This window comes from Heterodontus francisci, chromosome 26 (assembly GCF_036365525.1).
Source record: "Heterodontus francisci isolate sHetFra1 chromosome 26, sHetFra1.hap1, whole genome shotgun sequence".
In the NCBI taxonomy this organism is placed as follows: Eukaryota; Metazoa; Chordata; class Chondrichthyes; order Heterodontiformes; family Heterodontidae; genus Heterodontus; species Heterodontus francisci.
Window position 1 is genome coordinate 71,847,327 of NC_090396.1, and position 23,565 is coordinate 71,870,891.

The following is a 23,565-nucleotide window of genomic DNA, read 5'->3' on the forward strand; positions in this document are numbered from 1 at the left end:
TTATTGTAGTGGCTCTCAAGTCTTTCATCTTCCGGATAAAAGGGAATTTTGAGTAGTAGTCTGCGACTATGAGATACCATTCTTGATTATGTGTGAATAAATCGACTCCTACAGTATGCCATGATCTGGGTGGTACTTCAGTAGCTATCATCTCTTTCTGTTGGGAGTTTCTGTACTTCTGGCATACACTGCATGTAGACACCATATTTTCGATATTTTGTATATGCCTATCCAGTACACAGCTGATCTGGTTCTGAGCTTAAACTTCTCCATTCCCATATGGCCTTCCTGTATCTTTTGGAGAAGTTCTTCCTAAGTTGTTTTGGGTATGATTATTCTGGATCCATCCAGCAGAACACCATCTTATGGTGAGATGTCATCTCTGATAGACCAGTACTGCTGTATTGCTGGCTGTGTGTGCTGTATCCTGTCAGGCCATCCCTGGATCACTTGCTGAAATAACATCTGTAACTCCTAGTCTTTGCTGGTCTCATCTCTAATTTGACTCAGTTTCGGTGGTGTTACGTTCACTAGGTGATGAATCTTTATGCCTAAATCTTCTATCTTATGTTTCCCCTGTGGTGACAACCGCCAGCACCATTTTTCTTCCTGACATATTTCAGAGCAAAATCATAACTCTGAAGCCTCAAGAGTAACCTCTGCAGTCTTGCTTGTGCTTTACATAGATTTTTCTTGTAGATCTGCTCCCGTGGACGATGATTAATCTCCACAGTCAACTTCCTCCCATAGAGATATGAACTTCTCACGTCCATACACGACTGCCAAAAACTCTCTCTCTATGATATGTTGGCATATCTTGTCTCAGCTGATGTTAGAGCTTTAGACGCAAATGCTATTAGCTTTCCCTCTTGTACCAGGGCTGCTCCCAGTCCTTTTGTGGAAGCATCTACTTGCAGAGTGACAGGTTTCTTTCTGTCATCGTACGACAGACTTGTCTCCTTGCAGACTACCTTTTTGAGTTTGTTGAAACTCCTGTCATGTGGCTGTGACCACTGGTACCCTACATCTTCTTTCATCAGCTCCCGCAGGTTCACTGTGTGTTCCGACATGTGCGGAATAAAGGAGCTCATGTATTGCATCAAACCAAGGAAACTTCTCAACTCTCTCTTATCTCTTAGAGTCATAGTCATAGAGTTATACAGCACAGAAACAGGCCCTTCGGCCAATCGTGTCTGTGCCGACCATCCAGCACCCAACTATTCAAACATATTCCTACACTTGGCCCGTAGCCTTGTATGCTATGGCATTTCAAGTGCTCATCTAAATACTTCTTAAATATTGTGAGGTTCCTGCCTCCACCACCTCTTCAGGCAGTGTGTTCCAGATTCCAACTACCCGCTGGATGAAAATTTTTTTCCTCAAATCCCCTCTAAACCTCCTACTGCTTACTCTAAATCTATTCCCCCGGTTCTTGACCCCTCCACGAAGGGAAAAAGTTTCTTCCTATCTAACCCCTCATAATCTTGTACACCTCAATCATGTCCCCCCTCAGCCTTCGCTGCTCCAAGGAAAACAACCCTAGCCTTTTCAGTCTCTCTTCATAGCTGAAATACTCTAGCCCAGGCAACATCCTGGTGAATCTCCTCTGCACCCTTTCCAGTGCAATCACATCCTTCCTATGGTGTGGTGCCCAGAACTGTACACAGTACTCCAGCTGTGCCCTGACTAGTGTTTTATACAGCTCCATCATAACTTCCCTGCTCTTATATTCTATGCCTCAGCTAATAAAGGCAAGTATCCCATATGCCTTCCTAACCGCCTTATCTACCTGTGCTGCTGCCTTCAGTGATCTATGGACAAGTACATCAAGATCCCTCTGACCTTCTGTACTTCCAAGGGTCCTACCATCCATTGTATATTCCCTTGCCGTGTTAGTCCTCCCAAAATGCATTATCTCACACTTCTCAGGATTAAATTCCATTTGCCACTGCTCCGCCCATCTATATCGTCCTGTAATCTAAGGATTTCCTCCTCACTATTTCAAACACCACCAATTTTCGTGTCATCTGCGAACTTACTGATCATACCTCCTATATTCACGTCTAAATCATTAATGTACACTACAAACAGCAAGGGTCCCAGCACCGATCCCTGTGGTATACCACTGCTCACAGGCTTCCAATCGCAAAAACAGCCCTCAACCATTACCCTCTGCCTCCTGCCACTAAGCCAATTTGCCAAATTGCCCTGGATCCCATGGGCTCTTACCTTCTTAACCAATCTCCCATGTGGGACCTTATCAAAAGCCTTACTGAAGTCCATGTATACTACATCTACTGCTTTACCCTCATCTACACATCTAGTCACTGACTCGAGAAATTCAATCAAGTTAGTTAGACATGATCTCCCCCTGACAAAGCCATGCTGACTATCCCTGATTAATCCCTGCCTCTCCAAGTGGAAATTGATCCTGTCCCTCAGAATCTTTTCCAATAGTTTCCCAACCACTGATGTTAGACTCACTGGCCTGTAATTACCTGGTTTATCCCTGCTACCCTTCTTGCATAATGGTACCACATTCGCTGTCCTCCAGTCCTCTGGTACCTCTCCTGTGGCCAGACAGGAGTTGAAAATTTGTGTCAAAGCCCCTGCTATCTCCTCCCTTGCCTCACATAACAGCCTGGGATACATCTCATCTGGGCCTGGGGATTTATCCACTTATAAGACCGATAAAACAGCTAATACTTCCTCCCTTTCAATGCTAACATGTTCAAGTATGTCATAATCCCCCTCCCTGATCTCTACACCTACATCATCCTTCTCCATAGTGAACACCGATGAAAAATAATCATTTAAAACCTCACCTATGTCCTCCAGCTCCGCACAAAGATTGCCATGTTGGTCCCTAATGGGCCCTACTCTTTCCCTGGTTATCCTCTTACCCTTAATATACTTATAAAATGCCTTAGGATTTTCCTTTATCTTGCCCGCCAGTGTTTTTTCATGTCCCCTCTTCGCTCTCCTAATTACTTTTTTAAGTGCTACCCTACACTCACTCTTGTAGTGCCTCCGCTGTTTTCAGTGCTTGGGATCTGCCGTAAGCCTCCTTTTTTTCCTGATCCAATCCTCTATATCCCTTGACATCCAGAGTTCCCTGGACCTGTTAGTCCTACCCTTCACCTTAACGGGTACATGTTGGCTCTGAACTCATAATTTCCTTTTTGAATGACTCCCACTGGTCTGATGTAGACTTTCCTACAAGTAGTTGCTCCCAGTCCACTTTGGCCAGATTCTGTTTTATCATATTGAAATCGGCCTTCCCCCAATTCATTACCTTTATTTCCGGCCCGTCTTTGTCCTTTTCCATAACTACCTTAAATTTAACAGAGTTATGGTCACTATTCCCGAAATGCTTCCCTACTGACACTTATACCACTTGTCCAGCTTTATTCCCTAGGATTAGGTCCAGTACTGCCCCTTCTCTTGTAGGACTTTATATGTACTGGCTCAAAAAGCTCTACTGTATGCATTTTAAGAATTCTGCCCCCTTTAAGCCTTTTGCACTAAGACTAACCCAGTTGATATTAGGGAAGTTGAAATCCCCTACTATTATTACCCTATTATTTTTACACCGCTCTGAGATTTGCCCACATATCTGCTCCTCTATCTCTTCCTGACTGTTTGGAGGCCTGTAGTACACACCCAGTCAGGTGATTGCCCCCTTTTTGTTTTTAAGTTCTACCCAAATGGCTTCATTTGAGGAACCTTCTAAGATATCATTGCTCCTTACTGCAGTAATTGACTCCTTGATCAACAGTGCAATGCCACCTCCTCTTTTATCCCCTTCCCTGTTGCGCCTGAAGATTCTATTCCCTGGAATATTGAGCTGCCAGTCCTGCCCCTCCCTCAACCATGTCTCTGTGATAGCAATAATATCATATTCCTATGTGCTAATCAACGCCCTCAATTCATCTGCCTTACTAGTAAGACTCCTTGCATTGAAATAGATGCAATCCAACCTTGCATTTTTCACTTGTGCCTTACCAGGTCTATATTTGCTCTGCCTTCCAAACAGACTCAGTTTCTGTTCTATATTAGCCCCTACTGTGCCTCCACTCTATATCCCATCCCCCTGCCAAATTAGTTTAAACCGCCCCCCACAACAGCATGAGAAAACCTCTCAGAAAGGATGTTGGTCCCATTCTGGTTCAGGTGCAACCCGTCCAACTTGTACAGGTCCCACCTTTGCCAGAAACAGATCCAGTGATCCAGGAAAATAAAGCTCTCCCTCCTGCACCATCTCCTCAGCCACGCATTCATCTGCTCTAGCCTCCTATTCCTATACTCACTAGATTGTGGCACTGGGAGTAATCCAGAGATTACAACCTTAGAGGTCCTGCTTTTTAATCTGCTACCTAGCTCCCTAAATTCTTGTTGCAGGACCTCATCCCTTTTTCTACCTATGTCGTCGGTACCAATGTGTACCATGACCTCTGGCTGCTCACCCGCCCCCTTCAGAATGTCCTGCAGCCATGACAGCCTGATGTCTGTGACATCCTTGACCCGAGCACCAGGGAGGCAACATACCATCCCGGGGTCACGTTTGCGGCCACAGAAACGCCTATCTGTACCCCTTATGATAGAATCCCCTATCACTATAGCTCTTCCACTGCTTTTTGCTCCCTGCCGTGCAGCAGAGCCATCCTTGGTGCCACGGACCTGGCTCTTGCTGCTTTCCCCTGAGAGGCCATCCCCCCCAACCGTATCCAAAGCGGTATATCTGTTTGAGAGGGGGATGGCCACAGGGGACTCCTGTACTACCTGCCTGCGCCTACTACTCCGCCTGGTGGTCACCCATCCCTTTTCTGCCTGTGCTGCCATTACCTGCGGTGTGACCACCTCACTAAACGTGCTATCCACGACGTCCTCAGCATCGCGGATGCTCCACAGTGAATCCACCCGCAGCTCCAGCTCCGTAATGCCGGTAGTCAGTAGCTGCAGATGGATACACATCCTGCACACATGGTTGTTGGGGACACTAGAAGCGTCCCTGATTTCCCACATAGCGCAGGAGGAGCATATCACGGATGCGAGCTCTCCTGCCATGTCATACCTTTAAATTAACTAGGTACTCCCTTTAAAAAATACTAATTACACTAGGGGTCTTGTTCTACTCCAAACACTACCCAGTACAATCTAAAGTCCTTAATAAATTGCACTATTTAAAAAAAAATTTTAAAAAACACCCTTTAGTACTACTCACCTTATCACTTGAGGGTTTTTAAAAAAAAACTTTCCCCTTTTTTAAGTTATTTAATGCACCAACAGCTATCAGTTACCCAACCAATCACCTTGCAGAATTCCCGTGATGTCACGAAGTTTTTTTTCTCCCTCTTTCGAGTCTCAGCCTGCGCCGAGAGACACAGGGAGCCTGCCGCCGCTCCGGATCTGCTTCCTCGCAGGTCCGCCAGCCACCACTCCACTCTACTCTGAGCTTCCATCCCCGAGATGGCTGTGATTCTTTCAGGGCTCAGCTTAACTCCATCAGGTGTGTACACCATTCTGACGCACTGACATTCTGTCACTTTCACATTGCATTTGTCTGCGTTTAGCTTAATCCCAGCTTTCCTGGTTCTCTCCAGGGCTTCATGTTGATGGTTGTCATGATCTTTTCCATCTACACCATATATCTGAATATCATCAGTTATGCTGACTGCTCCTTTGCATCCCCTGTATGTCTCATCTACTTTCTGTTGGAACACATCCTGGCTCACTTTGAGGCCAAAGGATAGTCGCAGGAATTTGTACCGTCCAAAGGGTGAGTTGAATGTTGTCAACAGTGAAGATTCTGTGTCTAGCTTCACATTCCAGTAGCCATTTCTGGCATCAAGCTTGCTGAAAACCTTTGCCCCTGCCAGTGCTGGTGTGATTTCTTCCAATGTTGGAATAGGGTAGTGATCTCTCTTTATTGCTTGGTTAAGATCTTTGGGATCTAGGCAAATTCTTAGCCGTCCATTTGGCTTCTTTCTCACCACAATGGAGTTTACCCAATCTGTAGGCTCTGTGACTCTGGCGATCACTTCTTTTCTTCAATTTCTCGGAGCTCTCTTTCAAGCTTTCCTTTTAGTTCTACTGGTACTTTACATGGGGGATGAATCACTGGTTTGATCTCTGGGTCAATAGTGATGTCATACTCAAAATCTTTGAAGCATCCAACCATCTCATCAAAACACTCTGAGTACATTTGTACCAGATCTTCTTTGCTTCTTATCGGAGGGCACTTTTCATTGGGTGTACTATCGTCAACCCTCAGTGTCGCCTCCTTCACCTCATGGTTTACTGAGATAATCTGCAGCTCTTCACAACTGCTCAACCCCAGGATAGCTGGACCATCTGTTTCTGTGACATCGAACATACAGTTAACATCTTTTCCTTTGTGTGTCCTTCTGATTTGGGTTGCTGCTAGCTGTCGAATCTCAGTTCCTCTGTGTGCTGTTAGCATGACGTCGTTTGGTTTCAGAGCATCTTCCCTTGGATAACCATTTTTCTCCAAATTTTCTGGAAAGATCTTCTGGTATAGTCTGAGTGGGATGATGTTACTTTGTGCTCCAGTATCAATCTTCACCTTCAGATTTATCGTTGTGGGCTTATTTCTCGGCCTCTTCCTGATCTGAATGGTTGTGTGAATTTATTTTCTCTGGAAACTGTCATATCCAGACATTTCCTGCAATTCTATGGGTTCCTATATCTATCACGTTTTCAAACCCATCGTCATCTTCCAGGGTATGGATGTTTTGGTTTCCTTCACTATTCCATCGCCCTATTACTCTGGCTCTGATGACTCATCTACCACCTTCTTGCCTTGTTCTGCACATCTTTTCCCAGTGATTGGTCTTTCCGCAAGCTCTGCAAATTGATCCATATGCAGGACATTTCCTTCTATCTGTCAATTCATGTCGTCTTCCACAGCTCCTGCGTGTCTTTCTCTCTGTTTGGTGTACATTCTTTAGTTGTTGTTTCACTGCATTGACCCTGCTGCCCGTCTCTTGGCTTAACTGAAGGCTAGCCATTTGGGAGGTCAGAGTCTTCATCTGTCTGCTTGTGGCTTCATGTGCTCTAGCAGTGTCTACAGCCTGTGATATTGTGAGCTTGTCCTGTCCGATTAAAGCTTTCTGTACTTCAGGATGTGCAGAACCCCAAATGAGCTGATCTATCAGCCGTTCATCTGTGTCCTAAATTTACATTTTCTGGCTGCATTTTTCAATCTTGCTACAAAATTGTCAATAGGCTCACCAAGTTCCTGACTGAGGCCTTGAAATTCATATCGGTATATCTGATCATTTGATTTTGGCTGGAGACGAGTGCTGAATCTTTCAAAAATTTTGTCTGGGTTTCTGCTGTCCTCTTCGCTTAGGTCCCAGCTGTTAAATAAATTTAATCCTTTATCTCCAGCCCACAGAAGGATATAGCTGACCCTCTCCTCTTCACTAGTGCCTTTTAGGAAACTACTGAATGCCAAATTGCACTTTTGTTTAAACTTCTTAAATGCCTCTATGACATCATCAGCTCCCCAATTCATTATGGGCTGGAGCAGTGCATTCATTCCTGTCCCGGCTGACATCTCGATTTTTTTTTTAGAGTTTTCGCATGAGTCACTCAGTTTTTCTGTCTCTCAGGCACTAATTTGGGTCACTTTTCTCACTCTGATGCTTTTAAAAATGTTCTAAGTTTACTCACAAGCACTCGCTGCCACCATGTTCCATCTTTATGTTGTTTTCTGGTTCCCAGATGTTGGAAAGAATCACACTTTAAAACTTGGAAAAGGCTGGAGTCAGTCTGTTTATTTCAGAACTATGCTTTGCTGTAGAACCTGGTTGAACTGGTTCTTGTGTTACATATATCATGACTCCCCAGTGCAGCCATGAATGAGGCCCCCCATTGGAACACTTACACATAACAACTAGTTCCCAGCTAATTAGTTCCTAACACTTTACAGATAGTATAATAATATATACATATATAACACATATCAGGTTGAAGAAACACACTTGAAATCACAGCTTTAACTTGAACAAAGATTTAACAAGTATTTTATTAAAGACTGCTGTATTGTTCACTGTTGCAGCATAGCTTATCTGACATGACAACAACTCCCAGGTCAGGCATTTTCCTTAAAGCACAAAGCTACTTCAGTTTCCCGTCCGAGTATATTCTCTAATACTCAAGCCCTCACATACAATTATGACAATTACCACTGAGACAAGTAGACCATCTAAACAGACATGTAAAAAATTTGAAAGAATCAGTGTTCTCCAAACATTAGCCACAAATAGCTAATTGCATTTCTGATTAGTAAATAAAAATGAATAATAGGAACTGTTGTTGAGCATATGATCACAAAACTTATATTCGCACAGCATATGCATGTGTATTTTAACCATTTTTTGATTTTGTTGGTAAAATAGTAAGACAAAACCCAGAGTATGTGAGTGTATAGATAGTTTTGAGTACTTCCTTGGTGGAAGTTGTTTATTAAGTAAGTATGCATGTGTGAAATACATTGAACTGTATTGTGTTTATGGAATGTTTCCCCAAAATAGTGCATGTGGCTAAAATGGTGTCATCATTTTAATGTCTGTGGCTAATCAGCAATTTCTATTGGAAACACTGAACTAAATCATATATTGATTCCTTTTATTGATAACACTGTTAAAGAAAAAAAGAAAGATGTGCTTTTATATAGTGCTTTTCACAACCTTAGGACGACCCAAAGTGTTTTCCAGCCAATGTGTTGTAATGGCCACTGGCCACAAAAGACCTCAAGCATAGTGATGGACATTGTACAATCCCTCTCCAGGGCTACCCAGGCCTGTACAAAGCTGAGGAGACAAAACCTGGACCTAGGAGTGATGGTTTTAGCCAGGCCCAAGAGCAGACCCACAACTAAGTTCTCCAATCTGCTCACTCTCTTAGGTACCAGGCGAGAGAAAATCATGAGTGTTGGACTTAAAATGCAACCATAAGTTGAGGAATAATCTCTTTAAATAGTCAAGTAGGATTGCAGCCTCTGACACTGCAAATAGATATGGACTATGTTTTCATCCAAGCTACAGAATGGACAACTGGGCTGAGTATCTGTAAAGTAGATAAATATGACATTGGAAGCACTGCTCTGTGCAGTACTCCCCACCCCATGACCCCAGCGGTGCAGAGGAGAATCTCCTCATGCAGAGCTTTCCATTGGGGACACTCACCTCTGCCAGCTGGTAAGATGTTCCACCATGGCAGCTCCAATAGAATATACTGGCAAGGCAGTAGAGATTGTGCAGCAATAAACTGCACAGGACATATGCAACATGAGCCTATCAGAGACATCGCCATCAAACTACATTGAAAGGCCTCAGTGTTCTCTGCTCTTATTCAGAAATTAAGATGGATCCAAATAGAAAGGAGATGCTGGAGCTGCTTGACTTTGGCAGCTTGTCTAATCAGTAGGTCACACGTTTGGAACCCCAGAATCTAAAATAATTTGAGAATTGTTTGTACCATATTGCTCTCATTTAAAAGTAAGACAGTATTTCACCAAGTCTCAAGCTCATTGCTATGCTTTAAGCCCCTTGGTAACCAAATCTACTGATCATAGAATTAGAGAACAGGAGGAGGTCATTCGGGCCATTATGCCTGTGTTGGGCCTTTGAAAGAACTATCCAATTAGTCCCACTCCCTTGGTCTTTCCTCATAACCCTGGCACTGCAAATCTTTCCTCTGCAAGTATTTATAAATGCTAAGGTAAGTTAAATAAAGCTGTGATCCCTTCAGTTTACCTTTTAACCTCCCCTGGAGCTCTTCCCCGGCTCCTTGAACTTCATTACTCATATTCCTTGGGTTTCTATTCCATTGCTCCTCAATTCTCTGCTGGTATACTGCAGTCAGTAGTGTGCACTGCTACTTTACTGTGCTAGTGCACAATGCTAATATCAGAGGACACTATTGGGTTGCAAACTCTAATAGTTAGATGCATTCCTAGAGTTTTCATCACATGAGTTCTCAGCTCCATTTGCCCTGCCCCCACATTTACACCATTGGTCACCCAACATGTTCATCCTTACAGTGCACCACCTTCCCACACTAAATGGAATACAAATAGACTCTTTGTTACCTGATTGGATAATACTTGACGATCTGGCAAACAGACTTTTTTCCCATCTCTGATATTTTTATCCCCTGTGATATTTTTCCTGAGTTTCTTGTGGCAATGACCAGGAGTTTAATTTTTAATTCCTGGGTACTCCAGGACAATCCAGGATGTCTGGCAACCCGAGTCACTATGAGCCTCTGCTGGAGCCCTGTTTCAGCCTCTGCTTGCTTAGGATTAACTCAACACTCAACACTCTTCCTTGGCCCTCTGATTTCACTGGACTACTCCAGCAGCAATATAATGTGTGTGCTACCTTTGTATTGTCTCCTCCCTGTCCTCTATTTATGACCAGGATGTTTTTCTTCTCATCTCTGCCATCCTCTATAAGCTGAATTCTCTGACTCCCTTCCTAAGTAAATTTTGGCCGCTGTTCTGGATTGGAGCTTAAAGCCTGGCTACCCTGAACCCGACTAGACCCGACGACATGTGTTGGGTTCGGTTCGGGTCGGGTCAGGTCGGGTCGGGTCTTTCTTCCAAGTCCAGCATTTGGGCTTGGGTCGGGTCGGCTGGACAGTGCTGCCTCCGGAAAGCAATCTTCAATTCAACATTAAGGTCAAGGCGAGAAACGTGCAGTCCGGACTCCGCACTCTGCAGTAAAGCCTGGCTATCCGACCAAACCTGACTACATGTGTCGGGGTGGGGTGGGGTCGGACATTTAAAAACAATTAAAGCACTCGGGCCCGTGTCGGGTTCTGGTTGGCTGTTCTCGGGTCAGGCCCGGGTCGGGTTTTAATTTTATGTCCGAGCCAGGCTTTATTGGAGCCCATTAAGTCCACAGCCTTTTATTCCCGCTTGGCCTCTCTCTGGCCCTTCCCTCTTGTCTCTTCCCATTCCTGTGACTGGCATAGCACCTATCATTTCTCCCCTCTTGAGTACTTTGTCTCCCCCCCCCCTTCCCCCACCCCCAATCCCAACCCTAGCCAATCACTACTCTGCTGCTATGCTACTCTCCTGCCACTATCACAGCCTTTATTCCCTTGAATAAGCCTACAGCTACTCTCTGTGCCTCTTTTGACATTCTTTGAAAGACTCATTGAGGCACCCGTTATTGCCTTCTTTTTGAGCAGAAATCCCAACTCCCCCATCCTCCTCTCTCACCAACCTTCTCACCCATTATGGGCTAACCTCCTTTTTGTCCTGGTCACCCCACCTATCACTGCCCCCTTGAACTTTGCCAGCAGATCAACAATGTCTAGATCTTCTGTGGGCAAGGAGGATCCCATAGAGATATGGGATTAAACCAGTAGCTCAAGTAATCTGTGGTTTTTAAAAAAATGTTCCTTTTTCTGTGAGCCACAATATTTTATCTTGATTCCAAGGCAAATATAAGCACTCTGAAGGACCTTCAAGAATAGCCTGGAACAGAGAAGCCAAAAGTATCCAGGGTAAAAGTACCCAACAGTGTAACAGCAACATCATCACAAAACATGCAGCAGTGCATTTACTATCCCCATTGAGGCTGAGACCAACCAGGAAGATGAAGTGAAACAATGGGCCTTCCTTTCTGTGGACCTAAACAACTCTGGCAGGTTTGCTCTTGATGTGGCTGCTGACTGCTGTGGGAGCTGGACATAGAAGAGTAACACATCAGCTTCTTCCTTCCTGGAGCAGTTCTAAAATATGAAAAGGCCACACAACAAGAATAACATAGTGGAACTGGTTTTAATTTTCCTTGCCTGATCTTTGGTCAAGGCCTCCCCAGGATTGCACAGTTGTGATTAGGAGCACTATTTGGGGGAATCACATGCACAAGCCAGAATCTGTTCTCTGCCATACTAGCAGGCCCACACAAATAGGTTAAAATTGGGCCCACTGCCTCAGCAAGCTGCTCTTTTTTAAAATATAAATTTAAGTATCATCTCATTGCCCTTCAAGGTGCTCATTTATAATTTTTTATTCATCCATGTTGGCATGATTGCTGAAATAAAATAATGTTAAAATGTAGGGCAACTGTAGGGCATTGCAACGCTAATATTGATGATTGAAGGTGTCTAATGTGACTCATAAATGAGAGCAAATGGAGATGGGGAGGAATTCTGGCAATAAGCATTAAAAGCAAACATTTTTGAAGTCAGAAAGCAGTCAGTTAATGACACAAATTGTTTATTCCAACCAGAAGACACTCTACAGTGATTTGAAGTTTGGTTGTCATTGAACTTTTCGTTACAGTCAAGGCCTGGGATTGGTATCTTACACCACAAAAGTTGCTGATCTCCTGTTCAATATAATGAATTACCTCCTGATAAACCACTACATACCTCCTTGCAAAGGTTGTGTATCAATGTGGCAACATGTCTGTTGGGTTTCGAGCAGGCTACTCTTTGATTCTTAGTTATAAACTGTTTTTTCCTACCAAGTTTAACTTTAGACTTGAGAGATCACTGATGAACAGATTTGGCAAAAGGCAGTGACTCCCTGAAAATAATACTTAACCCACACAATTCTGTATGTCATGCTATAAAACACGGTTGATTTTGCATAGATAACTTTTTTATATCTTCAGTTACCAAAATAGCACTTCCAGCAAGAGCCTTCTAACACATGAAGCTGTTCCCCTTGTCCTCACCTTCCATCCCACCAGCCTCTGTATTCAACGGATCATCATCCACCATTTCACACCTCCAGCAAGATGCCACCACCAAACACATTTCCCCTTCCCTTTCCTTTCTGCACTCCGGAGGGAGTGTTTCCTCCACGACACCCGGTGTACGCCTCAGTCACCCCCAACACTTTCCCCCTTTCCTACAGCACCTTTCCATGCAAGTTCAACACCTGTCCTTTTACCTCCTCCCCTCTCACCATCCAAGGCCCCAAACACTCCTTCCAAGTGAAACAGTGATTTAATTCTACTTCTTTCAATTTAGTATACTGTATTTGCTGCTCACGATATCGTCTCCTCTACATTGTGGAGACAAAACGCAGACTGGATGACCACTTTGTGGAACACTTCCGTTCAGCCCGCAAGCGCGACTTTGAGTTTCCGGTCGCTTGTCATTTTAATTCTCCACCTTGCTCCCACACTGACCTTTCGATCTTTGGCCCGCTGTAGTGTTCAAATGAAGCTCAACACAAGGTGGAGGAACAGCAACTCATCTTTCAACTGGCCACTTTACAGCCTTCTGGACTCAACATTGAGTTCAATAATTTTAGATCATAACCTGTGTCCCCCATTTTTTTCTTTTATCAGATTTTTTTGCTGGTTTGCTTTTTCTCCCTCTTGTTTCTTTCTTTATCCCTTTGCTTTGTGTTTGAACGGCTACTATTCTGCCAATCACACCTCATCCAGACACATCTTTTGTTTCTTTACTTGTGCTCTCTTTGGCTTTGTACCATGAAACCTTTTGTCATTTAATCTGTCCTGCCCTCCACCCTATCACAGACCTTGCCCTTTGTTCTTTTTCCTCCCTCCCGCATAACTTGCTCAAAACCTGTTGCATTTCTAACTTTTGACAGTTCTGATGAAAAGTCAGAGACCCGAAATGTTAACTCTGTTTTTCTCTTTACCGATGCTGCCTGACCTGCTGAGTATTTCCAGCCTTTTTTGTTTTTGTTTCAGATTTTCAGCATTCACAGCATCTTGCTTTTGTATAAATTATGAGAGCTGGTTAATCTATCAAAACATTATGAAGTATTTGGCTTCATACCTGGTATGAAATCTTACTTCTGAGGTTGGAAACCAAATGTTAGCATGGTTCATTTTGTGTATGCCTTTCCAATAGCAGTAACTTTTTATTTAAATACTATCAGATTCCCTGTGGTATTGCTCAGGGTGAGTTAGGCAGTGCACTGTTTTATAATAATAAAGGTGTTTATTTCACGAAGTGGATGCATTTGTGCCATTGATTTTCAGTGACTGATTTATTAGGGTACAGTTTCTACTTTGCGCACAATTGACGATCCGTGCGCAAATTGCCCTAGTTTTAAGGAGTGTTTTTTTCCTTGAGTCTCTGATCAAACCTTCTTTGAAGGCAAATCATTCGTGGCCAAGTAAGTTTAAAGTTCAACTGTGTTAGCTGAAGCCTATCAATGGTTCTTCATTTAATCCACTCCATTGAGTAATGAAACAGTGTAGGCACCATTGTCTGACTTCTAACTGGTCTCACTATTTCCCATGATTTCATACTTGGCACACACCTTTGAGATATCGGCATCCGGGTGACTTCCACAACAAAACATGCTCCGGAAATTAGAACAGGAGAGGCATAGCAGGGGACTGAAATATTGAACAACCCCTAACTGACCAAAGTTTTAATGAGAAATTAAGTAGTAGCAACGCCCAAAAAGCACCATGCTCCCTATGAAATGCAGAGAATGGAAGTTCAGGAAGTTTAATAGCTTCATTCCCAGTACCTTCCCCTATGGTGGGTGGAATCCAAGAATCAGACCAGACAATGTTTTGGGATAAAAACGGAAGATATTTGAAATATACTGCAGATCTGTCAGCATCTGGAAAAAAGAATGACAAATATTTTGAGTTGATGTTTGAGATGGACGACCTTCATCAGAATTGGCAAAAGAAAGCAGGAGAACTGTTTTATAGGACTGACCAAAACAAAGGGTTAGGGTAGGCAGACAACAGATCACGAACACAGCTTGATTGGAGCTGTGCCGTAGGCCAGACAAGGAGGTGGGAGTGAGAATCAGAGGGGAAGTTTAATGTAAGTCAGATTCATCCTTGTGGACATAATCTTTGGTCCAAACACCTTCTGCTACTTCATCAGTGACCTTGCCTCTGTTGTATGGTCAGGAGTGGAGCTCTTCCATGATGAGTTTAGTGTTTTGATCCATTCACAACTCCTCTGACAATGAAACAACCCATGCCAACCTGTAGGATAATGTCTGAACTTGGGTTTGATTCAGACAAGTAACAGTTAACATTTACGACATGTAAGTGCTAGATAATGACCATCACAAACAAGACAAGGTCTCACCACTTCCCCATGGCTTCATTGGCACCACCATAAACATCCTGGGAATTACCATTGATCTAAGGCTGAATAGGACCAGCCATATCAACTCATGGCTGTAGAATCTGGGTACCCTGCAAAAAGTGCCCCATCTCCTGATACCTCAAAGCCTCTCTACTGTCTACAACTCTAGTCAGGACTGTGATGGAATACTCACCATCATCCCGAATGAGTGCAGTAGCAACGATACTCATAGAGCAGAGCACTTTCCAGCACAGAGCAGTATATATGATCGGTGATGATTTGGAAGCTTATTTGGAACATCATTACTTTATCACAAGGGGCTACTGAGGCAAAGGCTCCAACACCAATTAAAGGGAATTTGTGTCAGTATTTGTAAAGGAAAAACGAAAAAGGAATATGAGATTGGAACAGCTCAAGTTGAAGAGCGAGCATCATCAACACAGGCAGTATGGACTGCATGACATCAATCTGTGCTGTCATTTCTATGATTCCTAATCGGGAAATGACAAGACTGTGTTTTAAGGAGGTGAAATGGCATTAATAATTATTCTTGTTTAAACAATGTTTTATCGTATTTATACATACAGGAGAGTAAAATGACAGAATTGGCAGTAAGACAGTTATGTTGTGCGTTTGATTCTATCTAATCTTTTTGCCCATTTCCTCTTTTTAATCACTTTCTCTGCTCTTCTGAAGGCGCTGACTCACTGTCCTACAGTTCCAGGGATGACTGTACCTAGTACCTCACCCTAAATAACCATTATTCTTATGTGAGCTGCAGCACTAAGGGCTAAAAGTTCTCTTAGAACCCTCTCACATTAAGGAGTGGCAGCAGGCTGTTCACACTGGAGGTCACCACAGTGATAGTCACATCCATAAACTATCCAACAGGAGTTACTGCACAGGGCTGGCTCCTGAGTTAAATTCCCCTGAGTTTTGATGTTTTCTTTGCTGCTGGGAAAATTCATTGAAAACTTTACACATCCCAGAACGCAAAGATAAATAGAAAGTACCCACAGCTCTTTTATAAACAGATTGTTGACGTTCGATTTACATTTTAGTCTGTCAGGGAGTAGTATATATGAATCACATAAAATGGCTTTTTTTAAAGATCCATATGGCTTATCGCGAATTTTGTAAATTTAGATCTGAGCTTTAGTTCAAAATTATTTGAATAGATGTATTTTACTGAAATTTTTAAATAACTAATGCACACAGTGTTTTACCGTAACCTGAACTTCCTGCCAATTAAAGGAGAGGATTGTTGCAAAGGAGAGGACTGCAGTCACTTCCCAAATCCAACAACACTCCGCACTTCCTAGCAACGCGTCCCAGCAACCGCTCCTGCTCAGAATTTACTGCCGCCTCCCAGGATTGTTTCACGTTTATGTTTCCACTAATTGAAAAGATCGGGTTATTTGAGGTAAGATTTCAAATATACCGAAAGAGAACGTGAAGAAAATCAGAAAGAAAAGGTGAGTTTGTGCAGAGAGAAACGTGCAGGGAGAAAAAAAGCAAGTAATGTGAAAAACAGGGAGGGAGAGACACACACCGAGGTCGGGGAGAGAAACGGGAAGAGAATCAAATAAGAGAGACTGAGAAACAGAGAATCAAGTAATAAAGAAACAGGGAGGTAGTGAAAACAGGTAAAGCAGATAGAGAAAACATGAAAAGAATGACAAGTAAAGGGAAATGGGGAAAAATTACAGAAACACAGATACAGAAAGGAAGAGATATATTTTCTTTTTCTTTCTTCTTTGGCCTTCTTGTCTCGAGAGACAATGGATACGCGCCTGCAGGTGGTCAGTGGTTTGTGAAGCAGCGCCTGGAGTGACTATAAAGGCCAATTCGAGAGTGACAGGCTCTTCTACAGGTGCTGCAGATAAAATTGGTTGTCGGGGCTGTTACACAGTTGGCTCTCTCCTTGCGCTTCTGTCTTTTTTCCTGCCAACAGCTAAGTCTCTTCGACTCGCCACTCTTTAGCTCCGCCTTTATGGCTGCCAGCCAGCTCTGGCGATCACTGGCAACTGACTCCCACGACTTGTGATCAATGTCACAGGACTTCATGTCACGTTTGCAGACGTCTTTAAAGCGGAGACATGGACGGCTGGTCGGTCTGATACCAGTGACGAGCTCGCCGTACAATGTGTCCTTGGGGATCCTGCCATCTTCCATGCGGCTCACATGGCCAAGCCATCTCAAGCGCCGCTGTCTCAGTCGGGTGTATATGCTGGGGATGTTGGCTGCTTCGAGGACTTCTGTGTTGGAGATACGGTCCTGCCACCTGATGCCAAGGATTCCCCGGAGGCAGCGAAGATGGGATGAATTGAGACGTCGCTCTTGGCTGGCATACGTTGTCCAGGCCTCGCTGCCGTAGAGCAAGGTACTGAGGACACAGGCTTGATACACTTGGACTTTTGTGTTCCGTGTCAGTGCGCCATTTTCCCACACTCTCTTGGCCACTCTGGACATAGCAGCGGACGTCTTTCCCATGCACTTGTTGATTTCTGCATCTAGAGACAGGTTACTGGTGATAGTTGAGCCTAGGTAGGTGAACTCTTGAACCACTCCCAGAGCGTGGTCGCCGATATTGATGGATGGAGCATTTCTGACGTCCTGTCCCATGATGTTCGTTTTCTTGAGGCTGATGGTTAGGCCAAATTCGTTGCAGGCAGCCGCAATCCTGTCGATGAGTCTCTGCAGACACTCTTCAGTGTGAGATGTTAATGCAGCATCGTCAGCAAAGAGGAGTTCCCTGATGAGGACTTTCCGTACTTTGGACTTCGCTCTTAGACAGGCAAGGTTGAACAACCTGCCACCTGATCTTGTGTGGAGGAAAATTCCTTCTTCAGAGGACTTGAACGCATGTGAGAGCAGCAGGGAGATGATCATCCCAAACAGTGTAGGTGTGAGAACACAGCCCTGTTTCACGCCACTCAGGACAGAAAAGGGCTCTGATGAGGCACCACTGGGCTGAATTGTGCCTTTCATATTGTCATGGAATGAGGTGATGATACTTAGTAGCTTTGGTGGACATCTGATCTTTGCTAGTAGTCTGAAGAGCCCACGTCTGCTGACGAGGTCAAAGGCTTTGCTGAGATCTATGAAAGCAATGTAGAGGGGCATCTGTTGTTCGCGGCATTTCTCCTGTATCTGACGAAGGGAGAACAGCATGTCAACGGTCGATCTCTCTGCTCGAAAACCACACTGTGCCTCAAGGTAGACACGCTCAGCCAGCTTCTGGAGCCTGTTTAAAACGACTCAAGTGAAGACTTTCCCCACTAAGCTGAGCAGGGAGATTCCACGGTTGTAGTTGCAGTCACTGTGGTCACCCTTGTTCTTGTAGAGAATGATGATATTGGCATTGCGCATGTCCTGTGGTACTGCTCCCTCGTCCCAGCACAGGCAAAGCAGTTTGTACAGTGCTGAGAGTATAGCAGGCTTGGCACTCTTGATTATTTCAGGGGTAATGCCGTCCTTTCCAGGGGCTTTTCCACTGGCTAGAGAATCAATGGTATCACTGCGTTCCGATTTTGTTGGCTGTTCATCCAGCTCATCCATGACTGGCAGAGACTGGGCTGCATTGAGGGCGGTATCAGTGACATCATTTTCCCTGGAGCACAGTTCTAGGTAGTGCTCTACCTAGCAGTCCATTTGCTTGTGTTGATCGTGTCCCCTGATTTAGACTTGAGGGGGGTGATCTTCTTGATAGTTGGCCCAAAAGTTCTCTTAATGCCATCATACATTCCTCTGATATTTCTGGTGTCAGAGTACAGCTGAATATGACTGCATAGGTGTTGCCAGTAGTCGTTTGCGCAGCGCCTGGCTGTTCTTTGTGCAGTGCTTCTGGCTACTTTAAGTGCTACGGATGTTAACTCGCTGGGGGCTTTCTTGTAGTTCAGCAGTGCAATGCGCTTAGCGGCTATGACAGGTTCCAGCTCTTCAAAGTGAGATTGAAACCAGTCTGCATTCTGCTTCACACATTTGTCATAGGTGGTCATTGCTGAGTCATAGATGGTGTCTCTGATGTGGGCCTACTTGGTCTCTGCATCCCCTGTAGGAGTATTTTGAATGGCTTTTTCATATATAGATAAAGATACATATAGATAAAGAGAAACAGACAAAAACAGAGAAACAGTGAGAGAAAGCAGGAAGAGGAAAGAAGCAGGGAAAGGCAAACAGATAAAGTGGAAAAGAAAAAGAGAGGAATAAAAAGGGAAAGCTAGAAAGATCTGGGAATGTTTGATGGGACAGTGTAGAGCGAGCTTTACTCTGTATTGCACCCCATTTTTTTATGTCGAGGGGGTCTTTATTCCTCAGGCTCCCTTTATATCCATTTTGTAAAAATAACTTTATCAACAAAACAGATAAATAAAACAAACTCAAATTAAAATGCCATTCTTGGCGTCGATGATACACTCCAGTCCCTGCGGTGCCCACCGGTCGCGGAAGGCCTCAAGCATACTGGCGGACACCGCATGCTCCTTCTCCAGGGACAGCCGGGCGCAAACATAACCTTGGAAGAGGGGCAGGCAATCAGGGAGGACGGACCCCCCCAATGGCCCGCAGCCTGGACCTGTGAATTGCCACCTTGGCCAGGCCCAGGAGCAGACCGACGAGGAGATCCTCCTCCCGGCCCACGCACCCCCGCACCGGGTGCCCAAAGATCAGGAGCGTGGGACTGAAGTGCAGCCAAAATCTGAGGAGCAGCCCCTTTAAATATGCAAACAGGGGCTGTAACCTCGCACACTCCATATATACATGGAACACGGACTCGTCCAGGCCGCAGAAAGTACAGGCAGCCTGGGAGTCCATGAACCTACTTAAAAGTCTATTGCATGGTACTGCCCTGTGCAACACCCTCCACCCCAGGTCCCCAATGTAAAGGGGGAGAACTCCCGCATAGAGAGAGACCTCCATCGGGGTTTCCCCTCACTGCCAGATGGCAACATGGACCACCAGGGCATGTCCGGCCAACTGACGAGGGCGAGGAAGTGGAGAGTGTGCAGGAGCAGCCCGTACAGGAAACCCCTCCGCGCCGATTGGAATGGCACAGAGGGCATTTCCGAGAGGCGGCTCGGGTTGTGCGGGACTGGCTCCCGAGGAGGGTTTCGTGTTCTGGGTCCGATGAGCAGTTCTGGCCGAGCGGGGGTCAGCTCTGCGCTCCCGAGCCCCCTCGTCACCCACAGTGAGGGGCGTCCCGGGGGCGTCAGCTACTCCTCTGCCCGTCGGTCTGTCCCCAGAGCCGGCCGCCCGGACAGCCGAGGCGCTCTCCTCCCCCGGCGAGGGAGCGCCCTGACTGGAGGCGACCATGTTCCAGACTCTGAATAGATCCTGGTAAAAGACAGGCAACTCCCTCAGAGAGGCGAGGCTAACGGACTCCGCCGGGAGCTGCGTGTCGTCTTGAAGGCAGTAACACTGGCGGAAAAAATACGTTGCCAGCGCACACCATCTGGGAGGACGCTCGACTTACAGGTATCTCTACAGGGTCCGAAGGCGGAGAGTCGCAGCCTGGATGCGGACGCACACCAGCGACTGGCAGCCCTCCTCGATCGGGAGACTCAGGACCACGGCAGAGACCCAGTGTTTCCTCTTGCCCCAGAAGAAATTGACGAGCTTCTTCTGGATCTTGGTGGCAAATGCAGGGGGTGGGGCCAAAGTGACCAACTGGTACCACAGCATCGAGGCCACCAGTTGGTTTATGACCAGCGCTCGGCCCATGTAGGAAAGCACTCAGAGCAGTCCTGTCCAGCACCCCAGCCAAGTGGTGATTTCGCCTCCAACTCTAGTTAGTTTGCCGGCCAGACTTCCTCAGCGGGGCTAAGGTGGAGTCCCAGGTAGAGGAGGTGCGTGGTGCTCCACACAAAAGGTGTCAAATCCTCCGGCAGGGAGTCCACCCGCCACTGACCCACCAGGAGCCCGGAACATTTCTCCCAATTGATCCTTGCGGAGGACGCGGCAGAAAAGGTCTGCTGGCAGTCGCGCATCCTCCGCAATTCAACGGGATCTGTGACCGCGAGGAGCACGTCATCGGCATAAGCCCAGTGGATGACACGCATGGCCGGCTCGCGCAGAGCCAATCCTGTCAACCTCCTGCGAAGCAGGCACAGGAATGGCTCCACGCAGATGGTATACAATTGGCTGGACATAGGGCATCCCTGACTCCTCTCCCAAAGCGAAGGGGCGCCGTCAAGGACCCGTTAACCTTGACTAGACACTCTGCGGCGGCGTATAAAAGTCTGACCCGAGCCACAAAATGCGGCCCGAGTCCGAATGCGTGCAGAGTCCCAAAAAGGTATAAGGTATTCGTGATCCACCCTGTCGAATGCCTTCTGCTGATCGAGGGAGAGAAAGGCGACCGACAGACCAGTTCTCTGGGAAAGATGGATCAGGTCCCGGACCAGGTGGATGGTGTCCTGGATGGACCGGCCCGGGACCGTGTCGGATTGGTCGGGGTGGAACATGTGGGCCAGCACTGAGTCCACGCGGGTAGACATAGCCTGGGCAAAGATCTTGTAATCTGTGATGAGGAGGGAGACCAGACGCCAGTTTTTAAGCAGGCGGAGATCGCCCCTCTTTGGCAGCAGGACAATGACCGCCCTGCACCACGAGAGGGGCATCTCCCCAGTCGCCAGGCTTTCCCCCTGGACCCGCGCGTAATCGTCCCCCAGGACGTCCCGGAACGCCCTGAGGAACTCCACGGTCAGCCCGTCCAGCCCTGGGATTTGCCCCTCGAGAGCTGGTGGAGGGCGCCAGTCAGCTCCGCCAACGTAAGTGGAGCCTCCAATCCTTCGACGCCCTCTGGACTGACCTGCGGCAGGTCCTCCCACAAAACTCTACGCGTGTCCTCGCTGGATGGATCCGGAGAGAACAACGCACTGTAATAAGTACGGACCAGGAGGCCCATTCCCTCCGGATCCGTGATAGAAGATCCGTCGTCGGCCAGCAGCTCAACGAGCTGCTTACGGACCCCCCACCATTTTTCCAGTGAGTAGAAGAGTGAGGCGCGGTCCAAATCATCCAGGATCTGGATCCACGACCTCACATATGCGCCTCGGGACCCTATGAGCTGCAGGTCCCTCAGCGCACCCTTCTCTTTGTACGTTTGCCACAGGGCCGGGTCCGCAACGGCATGACCGAGGTGGGACTCCAAGTTGGGCACCTCCCTCTTGGCTTCCCGCCTCTTGGTTGACCCCTTTGCGTACTCCTGACAGAAGACATGGATGTGAGTCTTGCCCACATCCCACTATAGCCTCAAGGAAGGGATGCCCCACCTGCTTCCTTCTGCAGTCGGCCCAGGCGGAACGAGTCCCGGAATCGCTAGTCCTCCAGCAGCCGGTTGTTAAAGTGCCAGTACGCGGACCCCGCGCGCGTGCCGAGCGGAGTGAACTCCGCTCATACCAAGTGGTGGTCCGAGCACGGCACCAGCCACATGGAGGCCGCCGAAACATGGGAGACGTATGCCTGCGAAAAGTAGAGGCGGTCGATTTGGGACCCTCCTCCTCCAGACCTCCACGTATTGACACTGGAGTCGGGATGGAGATTCCGCCAGACTTCCACCAAGTTGAGCGAGCTGATCAGTCCCCTCAACTTCTCCACCAACACTTGGCCGTGCTGGGGACCAGAGCGTTCCCCCACCTCGAGGGTACAGTTAAAATCACCCCCAAGGATGATGTACTCGCCACTATCGATGGAGCTCAAGAGAGCGGACACTTCTTCAAAGAAGCGCGCTTGCAAAGTGCCGGGTCTGGGCGCGTATATGTTCACAAAGTGGAGCGGCACGCTACCCAGGTGAACGGCGAGGTGGAGCAAGCGGCCCAGCACTAGCTCCTTGACCCCCAAGATCGGGGCCAACAAGATAGCCACCCCACGAGAAATAGGGGTGAGGTGACTCATGTAGATCCCACCCTGCCACTCCAGGAGCCAGGTGGCTTCATCTCCCAGAAGGGTGTGGGTTTCCTGCAGAATGCTCGACGCATATCTCCCTTCCCTGAGGACTGAGAGATTGTAAAATCTGCAGTGAGACCCCCTGCTGCTGTTGATGTTGAGGCTGGCGATGGTTATCTTCATGTCAAAGGTACCTAGAAAACCTTCACGAACACCTCACTGTGAGGAGGGAGCGGAGGTGCACCTGGCCTTCCACTCCCCCAGCAACCCATTGAGGAATGCATTAAATTGGTGCCTCTCAACCAGTTTCACGCCCGTGCCCTTGCCTGCTTTCTTGAGGGTGGCACGGACAGACTGGATGATCAGCGCCAGACTCGACCAATGGCCGAGGGCCAGCTGAACCCCTGCATGCCGCGAGGAAATCCCGGAGTTCCACCATGGGGATGAGAGGAGACTCGGTGGGAGGCACAAAGGACTCCACCACCTCACTGGTGATGGAATCAAGATTGTCCTCTGTGCCCCACACCAAGTCCCCATCCTCCTCCGGTTTGTCACCGCCAGTGGCCGACACACGCACCATACACTGTG

At 46.7% G+C, this 23,565-nt stretch overlaps 1 protein-coding gene across 2 annotated transcripts in view; it reads left to right on the forward strand.

The window, feature by feature from the left end:
• Window positions 1-16,397: 16,397 nt before the first annotated feature.
• Window positions 16,398-23,565, forward strand: part of LOC137384464 (uncharacterized) — a 36,249-nt gene continuing 29,081 nt past the window's right edge. For both annotated transcript variants that reach the window (XM_068058572.1, XM_068058573.1), the window contains exon 1: window positions 16,398-16,513. The gene's annotated coding sequence lies outside the window, so the exon portion shown is untranslated. The remainder of the gene's footprint in view (window positions 16,514-23,565) is intronic.